Source organism: Catharus ustulatus, chromosome 1 (genome assembly GCF_009819885.2).
Source record: "Catharus ustulatus isolate bCatUst1 chromosome 1, bCatUst1.pri.v2, whole genome shotgun sequence".
NCBI classification, from domain to species: domain Eukaryota; kingdom Metazoa; phylum Chordata; class Aves; order Passeriformes; family Turdidae; genus Catharus; species Catharus ustulatus.
The window spans coordinates 62,974,224-62,991,355 of NC_046221.1; positions in this window are offsets into that span (position 1 = coordinate 62,974,224).

Below are 17,132 nucleotides of genomic sequence, written 5' to 3' on the forward strand. Positions count from 1 at the left end.
ATTTCATGGATTGGAAGAGTGTTTTCGATACATTTTGATTTTTCTCTAGCAATTCCCCCTTTCTATTTGATTGTACCTGTACCAGTTAGAAGCGGCAAACATCACTTAAAAGGAAAAGGAGGAGGTGTGGGGGAGGGCTGTAATTGTCATTATTCTGCTCTGTTGCCATCTGCTCCATCTATGAAAGAAAAAACTCTTTCATTTCATTATAAAAAAGGTTGCAGAAGTGCAATTGATTTTGTTAAGAAGCAAGGACTCATTAATGTTCCAAAGACTGGAATTGTACTCATTCCCTTGGACTCCCTAGATAACAAAGAAATAAAATTTTACCCAGCAATTCCTCCACCAGCAAAATTACTTGTAACTAAAGTAGATCATCCTTTAGAAAGGATGAAACTGAGCTGAAGTGCTTACCCAATGAAGTCTTTCTATGACTCCAGGAAACTTAACCCATTACTTAATTATTTCCATTTTTTAAAAGAAACATTTTACTACCAGACTGAGAAATATCTCTAGGTATATTTCTTCAATAGGGCTAGATATAATTACTGTATTAAGTATTTGTTTGTATTTTTCAAATGAGAAATGGGAAATTAAGTATGTCATCAAAATTTCATAAGCAACATGGAAAAATGAAGTGATAAAATGCCCTCAATCTAATTGTCTTGGGTCTCCGTATTGAAGTACAGAATAAGATTTTAGTAGCATTAGAGATCCAGCTATTCCCACATTATGCCTCCATTATGGAAAAGTGGGTGGCAGGGTTTTTTGGTGGGATTTTGCTTTGATTTGTTGGTTTTATTTGCAGATGCTTACTCTTGGACCAGATGTCCCACTGTGGTCCCTTTCAAACTTACCCATTTTGTGGTTCTGTTATTCTGTAGTAAGGTTTAAAATTTTTCCCCAAGATATTTGGCCAACAAATAAAATAAGCCTTTCTCCCACAAAACAAAAAGCACTTAAAATTGTTTTAGCCTGTGAATATGTTCTTAAGCAATGTCAAAAGTATTAGTCTTTTGAGCAGAACAATTTTTACTATGTACCATAACATTCCCAGCCTTTTTCCACTATTTAAAATAATACGTTTGAAATTCTAGAACTGCAAACAATTTCTGGGCTGTGTCTGTGACCTGTGGAAAAGGTTAAGGATGGCAGCAAGGAGGGAAGGAGAGGTGAATTGGTGGAAAGAAGATGCCTCAGGCCTGCAGTGTTTGAGCACTCATTCTCCAGCTATAATCCTCCCTGTGTTACTGACCAGTGTGGGAGTTGTAACGACAGCCAGCGGTGAGCTTCTAGATCCATTTGTTAGACAGGTGATGCAACATCATACACACTGAAAGCAGGGATGGAAGTGTGAACAAATCCAGTGGCATAAAGGGTCAACATAATTAACTGCAATGAGAAACATGATCAGAAAATAAAAGCTGTATCTGGAATCTTAAAAGAATACTCAGTGCAGCATTTAATTTCAAGTATTATACAGTCAGAATGCTCTGCATCTTTTCAAGGATATTTACCTTCACTTTGTAAAATGCTGTCATATCTCAAGATCACACTAGGGAAATAGGTCATACAACAACACTAACAATTCTTGCAGGGCATTTTCCAGTGCTACTGTTGCTTATTTTCAGATGACTGTCTGTTCTGAACTGTTGCACTGTAGATCTGACATTTTGTAAAACTGCTTCAAGGTCCTGTTAAATACAAATAAGAAGAAGCCCAGAAAATGAACTGGTCAATTTAGAAAGGGTGGTTAAGATTAAAAAAAAAAAGAGCAAAGATTAAAATGAAAACTAAATAAAGCCATTTTCAGTAATTCAGCAACACTGAGACATAGAGGAAACTTATGTTAATGTTGCTCAAATAAATTATAGAAATCGTTTTATTTTTAGTCAGCAAATGTAGCAGATCACAAATCATATACTAATGGAATGTCTTCTAGACATAGAACCAAACTTAGAAAACCAGTACTGATGGAGCTGAAATGAGTCTTTCAGAAAGCAGTTTAAAAAGCTCCTGTCCCTCTGCATCCATGACACTGCAGTTCCAGGCAGAGGAAAACAGCTTTGACAATCATTAGTGGAAGACATGGCACAACATAGAGGCAGAGCCACTATCCCTTGAACCAGAAAATCCCAGCAGATGCCTCCAGTTTCTCTTATGCACCTGCAAAAGGAGCCAGTTATCTCTGGAGGGACAATGTGACCAGCCATTATTCTTTCCTCCGCCTTCTGGGATGCATGTCATTGAAACTAAAATAATAGAGCAGGATGAACACAAGAGAACTATTCCATGTCCAGCATGATGCTCTGGGCAGAAAACTGAATTTTTATGTTTTTTCAAGTGTTTCAAATATTCTTTCACAAAATAATTTCAGCCTATGATTAGTGAAAACTAGTTTTTCATAACCTCTATTCTTCACAAATATCCCAAATAGGTTATTCTTCTCATCACTTTGTGTGGGTTATTTTTCCAATAGTGCTTTGTGTTCTTTATAAAACATTTGAAACAGAGTTGAAAGTCTTTTTAGGGGAAACAACTTTGTTCTGGTAACAAACTTTGTTCTAAAACATGAAGAGGAATCTGAAGGAAATCTTCAGCTAAGGAGTATTAGAAGCATTACAAAAACATCTAAGAACCTTGCAGGTATGGAAAAAGCAGAGATACTAGAGACCACACTAAGACCATGGCAGCTGTGTGATTAATTACTCATAAAGGCTGAAGAGACAGGAGTGGATGAAGACTACAACCGAGACAGAAGAAGCTAAAATACTCAAACCTGGTGGGGAACCCAATAACACAATTCTGCATGAAGTTACACTCATGCCTCACTGCGCTCAGTGCTCAATTCCAGCACTGCTGGGGTTTTCATTGTTGTAGTTTTATTCCCGACTCTAATTATAATGAATACGGTAATGATTAATACTGCAAAGCAGACTGATATTCAGTTCTGACACAACATCAGCATGTGGGTCCCTAAATCTGTCAGTAAGGGGCATAGTAAAATACAAGAGATTGAATAGACTGAAATAACAAGGATAAATTAAAACTTTAGAAATTGAATCAAAAGCAAAACCTCTGACACTACACAGATTTATTACCCTGTGCTTTTGAACAGCTAGCTTGTAAGGCCTTCTCATAGCTGATCTCAGGTTTTTAAGAGGTTAATCAAAATGGTTGGGGACCTTTACACATATGCTGCAGGCTCTACGTTTCATTGCATGCATTTCACAGGATATTGCTAAGTAACAGCTCAGGAACTACTACTCTATTTGGAGTAAGAAGACTTTTTGACAAAGTTTAGGTAAGGCCAGACTTTGCAGACCAAGTCTTAATACCCCCGAAGATGTGAGTCCCATAGCAAAAATTCTATTTTCTTTTACTAAAATGTTTATGATTCTTTGAATTAATTTTTTCTCTCCTCCCCAAATTTACACAGATTTCTTCTCACAATTTCCCATTCCTTCCAAGAACATTTGCCTAGATGTTAATAAGCACCTTTATCCCTTGGGTTCTTGGATTACGAGAATGGTCCTTGAATAAAAGACTCTTTCAGGTTGGGCAATTTTGAAACAATTTTATATTTTAAAAAAATCAACAGAGGCTATTTCTTCTTGACATTCTTGAATCACAACTGATTGTTTAATCTTATAATGGTTTTATCTTGTTTTATTTATATACAGGCTCTAAGCTGTTCCACCTCTTCAGAATGTCTCAACCTAAAATAAAGCAAAATATTGTACCTGTTGCAGTCAGCTATGAGCTATGAAGATGTATGTTAGGAAAACTAATGAAGCTACGCGTAGTGGTCTGAAAATCACATCTCAGCAAACACCTGTAAAATCTTTCATTTTTATTAGAATCTCATAGATTTCACTGCTCACTGAAATCTTAAAGAAGCCACTAAAGATAAATAATTACATGGCTCTTCCCTACCATAATAAAACCTCTATACCATGCTTATTGAAAAAAGATTGAAAATCCTTTGAAAATACCAGTAAATCCTCAGAAAGCAGGAACAACTAGAATATAAGCTCAGCTATGAACTCTTGCCCTGGTATTTCAGACTGGGCTTTGCATGTCTGTCTTTTGTTGAAAGAACTCTTTCTGAGATACCATGGAGAGAGTAAAGAAGTGACTCTTGAAGATCAGGAAGCACTCTCAAAATGGTTCCTCAGAAACTTTGCTCCCTTTGTCACCTATCCCATTTATTTTAATGTCTGTAAACATGCTGTGAAATGCAATCTCTCACATGACACATTTAGGTCTTAAAATCCAGCAACTCTCTTCAGTGCCCCAGAACAACAACCCAGCCCTCAGTACCAGTGTTAGAAAACAGCAAAAAAACTTTTAACACATCATGCTTCCTCCAGGTCCAGGGTATCCTTCAACTTCTCAAACTATACATTTCCACAACCAGCATGTCTTGCAGCCATTACTTAGGTGTTCTTTTATGTCATCAGTATTTAAAAGCATTTTTGAGTAATGCAGCAGTTTAAGATGCAAGTGTCATTTCAATAGTTTGTGGCAAGCAAGTTAAGAACCACTGTAAAAGTCCTGAGAAAAACAATACGGATATTTCTCTCCACTGCCTTCCATCAAGACCCCTCCCTGTCCTACCCCTAGACCCTTCAGCCATCACAAAGCAGACTGGCTGGATCACACCAGGGAAACTGTCTGGGCCACTGTGGCAACAGGAGGCCCTGCAGATCACTCTTCCCTGCTGACTGTGGATACTGATCCTCTTCTGGTGCTGGGGATGGCTGTACCCATACAACACCCTCTGGGAAAAATAAACCAAAACCCTGTTTTACAGAGCATTAAAATCTACTAAAGGCTACCTGTATTTCCTCAGCAGCAAAGAACAGGTGGGCCACTGGCCACACAACACTCAAGCAAGAAATTTTTTTGAGGGGTTATGCATCTGTGATCAGAAAGCACCGTACAGCTGGTGCGTAGCACAACCAAAATGTTATATGTGAAATAATCAGACTTTGATGTTCAGGCAGTCTGTGATTTTATAAGTTACCAGCAAGGGGTTTGCCCTGCTTCTGCACCACTTGCAGCGACACGAAGTTCCTCTGCAGTCCTTAATGGTCCAATACATGGGCAATAGAACATGTTTCATAACTGCAGAGCTCTCCTGAGGTTGTTTTTCAAGAACAGGCCATTTGTGACTACATGAGTTGGCACTGGCGATCTATTACGGCTGTACATGATTCTAGGTCTTTTTTTAAACACAGTATCATCAGTTTGCTAACTGAGGAGCAGAAATTTTGTGGGAGGAGGACATCTAGTGATGTGATATATATTTACATGCTTAGCTGTTTCCATGCACAGCTGAACTGGAGCACTGGGGAGTAACAGAGGATTATAAGAGTTTTAAGTATGCAAGTGCACAGCTGACAATGCTAGAAAATAGTAGACCTGGTCATTTGACAGGACAGCATCCAAAACAACAAAACATACAAAGCAATAGCAACAGAAATTCAACCATGTAATTCTGAAATCAAACTTTATGAAATTAAATGTTGCAAAGTCGTAGTGATATTGCCATACTTCTCATCATTTATAATCTCATCTCCAAATCTGGAATTATACTGGTACTAATCACAATTTACTCATGCAGAATGACCATTAAAATAATGAAACACTTAACAACAAAGGCTTCCCATTGCACTTCAAAGATTCTCAGCATAGCAGCAACTCTGAAATATAATGATGGTTCTCCTTTTAAACTCTTTTCTTAAATTATTTTTTAAATTCTCCCAAAAGCAATAATTATAAGATCTCAAACTGATAAAAATCAAAGCTGTTACTCTGTACTGCAACTTGTTTCAACTAAGCTTCATCAATGAAGCACAAGAAATTCAAAACTATAGGCAGACAAATACAGTAACAATCATAACAGTTATCAACAATATCTGCTATTAAATTTAATATTACTTGGGGAAAAAAATACTGTATATCACCAATGTAAAACAAGTATCAGTATCAAACTCATGTAACATCATTCACATCAGCATTTATGCAATTTCCAAACACAATATCAAAATATTCTTTTTCACATTTTTCAGAATAAAACAAAGTCATTATGACAAAATAATAAAAAAATTAGTAAAAGAGACAGTTAATGATTTTCAAAGAAAAATATGTTATCAAATATGTTAGTTGAATAAGGACTGGTATCTTTTTAATGCCATGGAAAGACTTCAGAAGGACATACGTTTGCTTTCTGTTGTTGTCATTGTCTTGTTTTTCAGACCTAAAACCAGTTGCACCAGTAAATTTATAGATACACAATGAACACGTTGGTTTTCCTACTATACTCTAGTGGTATGACTAGCATGCCCCACAAAATCCACTTTCATACAGAAGGATACAGAAAGATTATCTTTGAAAGATATTGCCAAAAATGAACTTGCATTTCGAGGAAAACCAGAGTTGTTCATGGAGATTGCTCCCTTCAGTGAGATGTAAAACAAAGAAAACACCCACAGATAAGGTGACTTCTGATTTCAGTCTTTTTATGTATATATGTGGAAAAATACCTCCATAATTCATATTATGAACATTCCAGAAATAAATTGTGTCACAGGGTACATCCAGAAGAATTAAAACATTTGTGCAAATCATATTAATTAATCACATCCCTGACTTTGGACTGTAATCCAACAGTTTGTACTAGTACTTGAAATTGGTTTTTTCTATGAATAGTTTATATTGGCAAACTCTATGCAGTACAAACACTGTAAAATACGATATTGATGCAATTTACCAGAAGTATTATTTACTTTGATAGTTGATTATTGTTATAGCTACAGACATCCATGAAAGATAATTTTCAGTATTTCAATGTCAATTTAACCCTACTGAGAAGCAAGACACGTAGGGAGCATTGCTTCAGTCTTCTTTGCAAGAACCATAAGCTAGCAGAATATTCCTCTCATGATTTGCACAACCTCTTAAAAAACCTGTGTAGTAATCATAGTACTGAAATGACTGAGTTTTTTGTGCAGGTAATTCTATGTTGCCTGATGGAGCTGCAAAAAGCTTTTTTATTTATCAAACTAGAAAAAAATCCCAAACACACAAAAAACTTTATTAATTTAATTTCTTTCCCTTGCTTCGTCTATTTCAATGATTTACACACTTCAGACATCTTTCTCTAAGTGTCTGAAAGTGCTGACCCAGAACTGGGAACAGAGGATTTGAGGGAAGGCAAGTCCTAGCAGGGCTGAGCTGGTTGGGTTGAGCAGGGCAGGACACAGAAGAGCACAAACCTGATGCTGACAGCATTGTCAGCATTGTCAGTAGTGCCATTGATTATGACAGTATGGTAGTATTCATGACCAAATTTCTGGATCAGCTTGTATTGCAATAGAGTGAATAAATAGAAAGCTGTTTTCTTTTCAACATGTTATTTATGCTTTTTTTTTTTTTTACTGTTTTTAATTACTGTCTTCATATTTAGAGTCTTCTACTTACAATAATAGCAAAAATTTAACTGGAAGACAGGTGCTTGCTGTACTTTATTTCAAGTCATACACTGAAAGAATAAGAAAATTCATCATCACTAGAAATTAGGTCAGAAAAAACAAATCAAACACCACCTTCTTTTATCACATTGCAGAGCCCAAATAATGTATTTTTCTCAATTTATGCTACTGGAATTTATAAACCTGAAGACTGCCTGAAGATATTCTTTAGGAAATCAATTGAATTCTCTACTATTGCCTATTATTGCATTTCCTCAGTAATTAACATTGGAATATAAAGTATATGGTGGTTTTATAAAGAGAAAAAAATTCCTCTAAATTTAATCTAAGCAACTAAAATTCTTTCATTTCAGCTGATATAGTCCACTGAAGTTGTCAGCATCCAGAATACTGAGCAACTTTTTAAGGAAAAGTTAATGCTAGGTGCCTTGCAGTCTTATTACCATAAATTACTCTTATACTCCATTGATTATTAAAATAACAGCCCATTTCCCTTACACATTGACAACTCCTTTCAGGAAGAGGGAAAGTTTCTCTGTCATGCAGAAAAATTTCATTCCAAAGTTTTCTAAACAAAATTGGCATTGACATTGCTGTGATTATTACAGTCAAGCTTCTGATTTTTTAATATTTTCAGCTTGACAGATTTATTTCTTCTCAAATAAAAAAAAAAATCCTTCTTAGAATAAAAATATATAGCTTCCTTATATTTTCTGATTCTGAAAATTACCAGGTGCCAAGCTGTGAACATAAGGAAATTGAAGACCCTTGAGGGTGACCTTAAGAACCACAAAGGTGGAGAATTGTGATATAGTGGTTTAGGCAATTTCATTGCAGCTGCTTGGTTCTCGAAAAATGAGAAATGGGTTTTCTATTACTAAATATAATGAATTCCCTTTCTGTCCTGTCACAAATTGTCAAACTTCATTAATGAGAAGAAAGATGTGGCAAATACATATATAAAAAGTAATATGAATATACATATTTAAAATGGAGAAATGCCGCATATTGCTACAAGAGGATTCTAACTCTGCATCAGATACTGCATAAATCTTTGTAAATAAGATATTTCAAAATTAGCCAACATTGCAATATAATGCCACTTCTATATCTTCACAGCAATTTGCTATTATTCACAAAAGAAATGCCTACATGTTTTTCAGGTGCATAGATGCAGCTCAGTGGCTGTATTTGAGAATAATATTTAAATCACATTTACCTTTAAAGCTGTGGGTATCTAATGGAATAAGGCACCTGCTTTTTGTTTAACTATTTTACTGAATGGGGGTGTAAAATATACTATCATTTAATAAAATGATTTGCACTTTTGTCTTTGCCACTACATTAAATTAATGGTGGCTCATTTTGATTTTGAGGACAGCAGTAGCTGTCTTTTATTCCCCTAGTCAATGTATGAATGAATGTACTGTCAACAGGAAATGCTCAGATTTTGCTTAATACTCACTATAAAATACTTAACATTTAATTTGGAGTTACAGCAATAACAAAACTGAAGGAATCCACTTCACACAAATTTCCATCTATCCCCAGCCAAAAGCTTGGACTTTTGGTAGTTAGACTGTTCTGGGAATGAAGGGGATGACTGGAATCATGCAGGGGTCCCTACATCTGCATACAGCCCAACGAACCCAGTAGATAACCTCAAGAACAAAATGAGATCACTTTTATTTTATTGGCAGGATGAGTTACTCTGTCACTGACAATCCTTTCTGGCATAGCTCCCAACTTATATTTCTCTACTCCATTGAGAACTGTAACTATACATATATAACTATATATGACATTGAGAATTATATCTAAACTTTCCAGAATGTAGAAGTAATATTTAGACAATTAGTAATAGCAAGATTTCTACAACTACAGAAATTGTGTCATACACTTCTGTGATCCTTGTTGACATGTAAAACACAATAAATTTCCTCTACACAAAACTGTACCAAAAAAAAGAAAAATATGCTGAAAGTCATTGAGTAACTTGAGCATATCTAATGTCATAGCAGGAAAATACGTTGCACAGTAATTCAAAATATCCTGCTGATAGGAAACCAGAAACTGCAAGCTCTGAACCAGAGGCAGCAGAGAAGTCTGACCATCTGTAAAAGAGTTTTCACTGGAGTAGACCAACATAGCTTATTTGCAATATGTGCTCAAAAACCCTGCAGTCCCAAATCTTGTGCCACTGTATTCTGGTCACGTCCTCTACTCCAATAGACCCTGCTCACAGAGCACCAGCTCTTGAGGTTCACTGAAAGTATCTGAAAGTGAGGACTTGTTTCTTTCCAAGCTGTTCTGCAATCACAGACTCCACAGGAGGTTGTGTCCCTGTATCTAACCTCTTTACTCACTACCCAAATCCTCCACAACATTAATTAGATTGATGCTGTATTAGAAAGGATTTTTCTTCTTGCCTTCTCTGCAGTTGCCTCAGAAGTGTCAAATCTACATCAAACCTGATCACTGGATGTGCTCCATGGCCTCCCTCAGGGCTCCCGAGGTCCATCTGTCCTCAGCCTACACATCCAACCTTCCTTCCAGTGGAAACCAACGCAGAACAGGCACGGCAGGGAGTTGTTCAAATGCACCCAGCTGTTAGTTGTGTGCAAAGTCAGCGCAGCAGCCTTACCATTTAAACATAGCCAAAGGGTCTTTACAAATTACTTATCCCTGAGAAATTTTGCTCTAGTACTTCTCCCTGTGTTATGTGCTTAGAGTATTACTTTGTCCCATTTATGCAGGGCATGCTCATTTCTGCTGCTTACTTAGCAATCCTGAATTTGAGAGACAGTCTAGAAAACCTGGTAAGGTTTTCATTTCTGGAAATTAAAACAGAAACAGATTATTTGCATGTACTAATAAATAGGAAGTCTAAATTTCAGTTCTGAAGAGAAAAATTATTCCATACTCCCAAAGTATGCAGCAGTCCATCGCTACCTGTGTCCATACTCAACCTCACAAAGCTCTTTTAAACAAAGCAGGTTTTATCTAAATAAATGTGAATTTTGGTAGCATGTTAATATCAGTTATTTTTCACAGATGGGTAGCCATATTGGAGACATCACACAAAAAAAATGCAATTATCGAGATCTGAGAAAGGGAAGAGCCAGTAAATCCAGTTTAAGTCTCTTGTAACTGTGTTAAAATTAACAGAATTAAAAAGTAATGAAATTGGGATGTCTAAGGAGTAAAGGACTAGTTCTTAGGGTGAATATCCTTATGAAACCAAAGATGACTCACTATTAATTCTTAAGACTCTCTATTGTTTGGTCATTCTGGCTTTCTTGTATTTAGGAAACTGGAATTAGTTCTTTTAACTGAAGACACCAGCTGAGAGCCTCACGTGGTGCAGTATCACAGAAGACAATCAGTCAAACATCACTACCTATAAACGCTGGGGGAATTGGATCTATTATAACTTACATGATTACTATAAGGTGTCTGTACAGCATCTGTCCTGCAAGCAGTTTTTTGCACAGAAACAGCGACATCAGCAGCCCTGCCAGTGGCAAAGAGATTTCGGTTATCTCAGCGTTATCGGCAGAGACCTCTAGTGGGAAAAAGCAGCAAGGCTTCCCTTTCTTCCCAGACCACACAATCCCACTTCATTTTTCTAACTATCCTGCTAATCCATCCACACTCTGAACAAATCTCTGCTTTTTTGGCATAACAAATATAAAAACTAGTGAAAAGAAGCACCAGGAGATGGGCAGAAGGCGACAGCTGGCACTTGGCAGGATGGAGATCACCTGGTGATACACAGTTGGATCTCCCCAGCTGGGATTCTCCTGGTAGCCCATCCCACCGTGGTCCCACCTTCAGAGGCACCCACAGGTCCCAAGACACTTCAGCTACTGCCTGTCTGGTCACATTTGACCCGTGGTAATGCACATACATTTATTTGCATGCCCAGTGCTCAGTCCAGCCACTGGCAGCAGGGGCACACACACCCCTGTGGCCCGTGGTCCTATTCCAGGGACTGGCACTGGTTTGCAGTCACTCTGGTACCTCCAGTGGCTGGCACAAAGATACAGGGACAATTCTGACCCATGATCTGACTCCAGTCACTGTCACCCAGACCCTCCCAAGCCCCAGTCCTCATACCAAATGGAGAATCCCTCATCCAGGAAAAGTGTTAGCGTTGCAGTCTGTAAGTCAAGAGTCTCTCTGAATTCTTCAGAGAGAAATCAAGAGTGCAGGGATTGAATTAAAACGTTTGGATGGATTGAAGAATATGAAGCCACTCACACATAAAGTAGAGGTGTACAGTAATTTCACGATTATAAGCCGCACTGAGTATAAGCCGCACTTCTGGGTTTTAGCAACTTTTCATTCTTTGTCCATACATAAGCCGCACCTGATTATAAGCCGCATGTTACAATACAGAGTGTGATAAAAGGTATCTGTTCTATCACCATCTGTTGAGGGTGGGGACAGTGATCCTTATCTCAATGGCAGATATTCTGCTAATGGGCCATCCACTGAGCCAGGCAGGGCATTGTTCTTTATCTTTTCACAACCCATCCTTCCTCCAGCGAGTCATTGTCCGCTAATGGCCATTGAGTCCCACTGTGTGACTGATAAAATTACTGCATCCCATTGAAAGTTGCTCCAGCCAGGGAGAAGAGCCCAACATTTCTTACCAAGATAAAAACAGAGGCTTTGGGACACTAAGGTAGTCCCTTTCTCCACTGGACTCCAGAGGAAAACCGGATTTCTCCACATCACCACTGGAGCTCCGGAGGGAAACTGCACCTTCTACAGGAGCACTGCTCCAACTGAGCCACATCTGTCACTGCAGGAGGATGCAGCCACCATGGAATGGGACTGCTGCCAACACCCTGCCTGACGGGTGTCAGGTTGTACTCTGACTTTGTCAGGGTTTGGGGTTTGTTTCTTTGTAGTGCTGTATTTCTATTTTAATTTCCCTAGAAAAGAACTGTTATTCCTAATTCCCACATTTTTGCCTGAAAGCCCCTTGATTTCCAAATTACAATAATTGGGATGGAGGGCGTTTACATTCTCCATTTCAAAGAGAAGCTCCTGCCTTTCTCAGCAGACACCTGTCCTCCAAACTAAAACAGCAACTTTTTGTTCTTTGTCCATATATAAGCCACACCTGATTATAAGCCACACTTTGGGTTCGGACCAAAATTTTAGTCAAAATGGTGCAGCTTATAATAGTGAAATTACTGTAAGTTTAAGTTTTAGAATACGTAAGTAAGTAAGAATAAGTTTTAAGTGCTTTTAATGGGTAAAGGTCTCAGATACCAGAGTAGAAGTGTGAGTTCTAGTGAGGGTTGAAAAACATACTGGTGTTTCCGTGGAGGCTCCACGAACATAGTTTTAAACATAATAAAACTATAGTAAGAATTGCTTACATTTTTCAGGTAGAACAAGACCGTATGTGTAGTTTATACGTAACCTGGCGTGCTAGGAAACGAATTATAATAGGTTAAGAAGTAGCGCTTCGAGTTTGTGTCTTTAGTTTGTTGGGAAGTTTGCATATAAGAATTGATGCACTGGGGACAGCTGAGCTTTTTGCCTTTTAGGTTTTCCCTTTTGCTTTTGTTCCTGCTCTCCTCACTGCCATAATCACCACCCAAAGAAGATAGGAGCTGCCACAGCAACATCAGCTTCCTGGGACCATCAGGAGCAGCTTCTAGCTCTGATTGGGACTTTGCCTATTTGGACTCTAAATCAAAACTTTAGCGTGGACTTTAACACTTTCAACTCTGCCCTTCAAGAAAGATGTGCTTTCGCAATAAACAACTTTATAGCAACTATTAGTTACTTGGCTCTTTAAAGAAAAAAACCACAACTACAAACGGTGCCTAGAGCATTAGAGAAATAACCCACAGGTTAGAAAGGCTTTCAGTAAGAAGACCAACTTCTTACTGATGAGGAGCAGGTCATGGCCAGAGAAGTGCACATGCAATCAGACCTCTTATTCCCTCCTGCTTTCCCCACTCTCATTCCTCCCCAAATCACCTACATCTCTCCTTTTCCTCACCTTTGGTTTCTCCCCTAAGCATCTCATAATAAGTCCTGTGCAATCCCAAAATGCACTGCCTTGTTTCCCGTAACAGATGCCATGTTTTCCTAGGTAACAGCTCAAAAGGTGCTCCAGAACAGGCTCATCACAATGTGTGTCATCCTAGCACACTGCAGTTGAGCCTCTCCTGGGGCTGCCCAGGAAGGGACCAGGTAGGGTGTCCCCTACTCTGAATCCACAATTTGGCTTCCTGTCTGCCTTTGAATATCCATGTGCTCCTCTGGGCTTGTGGAGACTGGCCCTCAGTGGGCTGGTGGCTCCTGTGAGGGCCTGGGAGCAATCTGAAAAGGTAATATTTGAAATCTCCTCCACCCACCTCTTTCTGCTTCTTTGTGGGTAAGCACAAGGAGTTTTTATCATGTAACCTGAACAGCAATACACTTAAAATTAGATTATGTTCAGAATAACTTATAAATTGTTATGCACTACACTGCCATGAACAACTCAAAGGTCATCTCTAAATTATCTTATACGCTCTACATCTTCCACCTGGAAGCCAAAGTACAGTGAGAAATAACATCCCTTCACTGTAAAGAGAAGAGAATGTTGGGACAGCCTTAAACAATACAGTCCCTTGCTCTATATAAATAACAACGGTGCCAACAAACTTATAACTGGTAAAAACATTAGCAAAAACATTAACTTGAGAATGAGCAGTTTTGCATAAGATTCAAAGATAATAAGTCAACAAATAAATAAATTACACTGCTGTACTTATTTAAATTGTATTTCATGTTTCTTAGGGGCGTGGACATAACTTGGGCAACACTTAATGACTGAGAGATGACAGATTGTCTCCACAGAATTATGAAAACAATCTTCTACAAAATACTGTTTACTACAGAAAAAGCAGTGCTTGAGCTAAAAGCTGACGGTCACTTTTTGTCAAATTTCTCAGGTTTAGCAATCCCAGTCAAACACAATTAAAAATTAAGCAAGTAGTGTAAATGCAGAATTATAAATATGAAATAAATTTTTTATCAAGTAGTATGCTAAAAGGAGAGTACTGTGGATTTCCATGGCAATGAAAGAAAAAAATAAGCTATTTTGTCAAAGTGTAACATAAGCCTAGGGTATCTTGAATAAGAGCTCTATACAATATAAATTGCAACGCATAACCAATAAACTATCTCAGAACCACCAGGCTATATTTAAGCTTTTATGATAAGGAAATAAATTTTAACAAAACGGGATCTCACTAACCAGTAGATGTTGAACAGAGCTAGTCAATTCTTTTTTTTAATTGCTATTACAGGATGGTGCATTTTACTGACCAGTCATCACACACTCACCCCCAAAATACCTTCAGACTCTGTAAAAGCTTTCCTCAGCTGTCCCACCTCAGCATGGGGGACTTCTTCAAGACCGGGGTTATTCCAGCTGACCCAACAGGTCGATGTTCTTGGGTGCACCAAGAGTACAATATCATCTTTCACAAATTAGAGGCAGGGAGACGACAGAAGTAGTTTCTCATAGGAACAGTCAGGTGCTGGAGAAACAAGATTGATGGCCAGTATTAACAGTAAAGATAAACCCAAGGCAGGGGGCAAAACATTACACAACTTACATTTAGTAGCTCTATCCCAAAGGACATCCCAGTTCCCATATATCCTGCTGTGCTGTGGTCACTCTGATGCAGTTTATCTCTTACCACACACACACAGTGGGTAGAGTTTTGACCAGGCAATATTTTATGGTTGTTTGCATGTGTTTTTCAAAGAAAATTCCCCAGGAGGCACTCAAAACTTTTGGCTGGGAAGCATCCAACCTCAAGTGGATATAAAATGGTTAGAAACTGGCAAAGCTGATGAAAACATCCCAGGTTTATCTACACCTCAGGCTAAGGCATAAGTGTTGCTGCCCTTCAAGGCCAGCCATATTCTTTAACAGCCTTTTCTAGTAGGTGGCTGTGCAGGACCTTTAGGTTGGGCAGGATCTGTAGTTTGCTTTTAAGAAGTTCTTCAAGAAGAACTAAGGGTTCTTACTGTACTTATTTTCTGTGGTCCTGAAATATAACCTGTCCCTAATAACCCTGGTTCTAGGAACTTCTTTATACTTGTCTCCTGATAATGAATCATGCTCACCTGAGGAGACAGAAAACAATTCTTTGTTGTTGTTCATAACAAAGTCAGTCATACTTTTCTTGCTGGTTATCAAATTCAAGTTTTCTTTCTTTGCAACTGATTTACAGAGTGAACTAGCACATGGCATACACAGTGAGTATATAAGAAAATGAGCAAATGAATCATCCTGTCATTCTATTTGGAGCCCTTCACAAAGAAGAAAAAGGCTGAAGTGTGCAATAAAGTTATTACAGAATGCATCATATACACATACATCTCCTGAATTACGTTTGTATTATCACAATGCTTCAGTAAGCCCTAGCCATGAACCATGAGAAGCCACTTCAATCAGAGTGATATAAATGAAAAAAAAAAAAAAAATAAAATTACTCTTCTCCAAGGCAATTACTCTGAGAAACACCTCAGATGTAGAATGCAACAAGTGCTTACAAACAACTTCCCCACAGCTAAAATTACAGGAGTACAATTTTGCTGTACTTACCGAATGATGTTAACCCACTGTTTACAGGTCAATTATGAAAATGGTAAGGAATTGGATTATGGTATTTACAGGAAGCCATGTGCCACTGAGCCAACCTGCAATAATTTCTGATCATTCTATATCTAAAAAGTTACATCTCTTCTGATCTTGCAAGTTAAATAATTTCATTGCGTAGAAGTGACATGTCTTTCTCACATTCCAGAAGATGGCAGCAGTCCCATAGTGTTTTATGGACTTAGAGCTGCAGTAGCTCTCAAGCCTTTCTTACAACTTTATTTAACCACAAAAGAAGTAAATATTCCTAATCACCATTTTGCTGTTAACATGGAGTTTGTACCTTGCAATTTACCACCTATTCATGGTAGGGGGTTAAAAGTTATTTTAAATGAGACTAAAATGAAACTAAACTCGCTTGTATTACCTTATTAACAAGCCTCTACAAAGACATGTCTAAGGACTTAAAGAGCACAATTACCTGCCTCAAACACTGTTAAGGCCAGAAAGACTTTGCCAGGAGATAAGTGATTGTAGGGCACTAACCCCAGGCCTGGCGGAAGTGAGATCTGGCTAATGCATCCAGGCAGAAACTCCCACTGTGCCTAACAGTGTAAAGAAGTGCTGATATGCTTATCACCAGTCAAAATAAAGATCTCTTCAAACTGTGGGATAGATGGCATCCATGAACCCTGAAGCACCCCCCACCTAATTTGCCTTTGTGGATACCTGGAACCTGGTCCATAAGTTAAGCCATCATGATGGGGTAAGAGATCTTTAAGATAAAGGTGGCCCAGATGTCATCTCAGACCTACTGGGGGTTAACAAAGCTAGGGGAGATTAAGAAAGCTGGGGAAGCAGAATGTATCACTGAAAATAGACACAGAGAACACAGAATTTACGGACCACAAGAAAAGGAACCCAGAAACTGTGCTGAAATCAACTCAGACTGGGTAAAATGTAATTCTGGCAGAGGGAGATTGCAAACACTGACTCGCAACCCA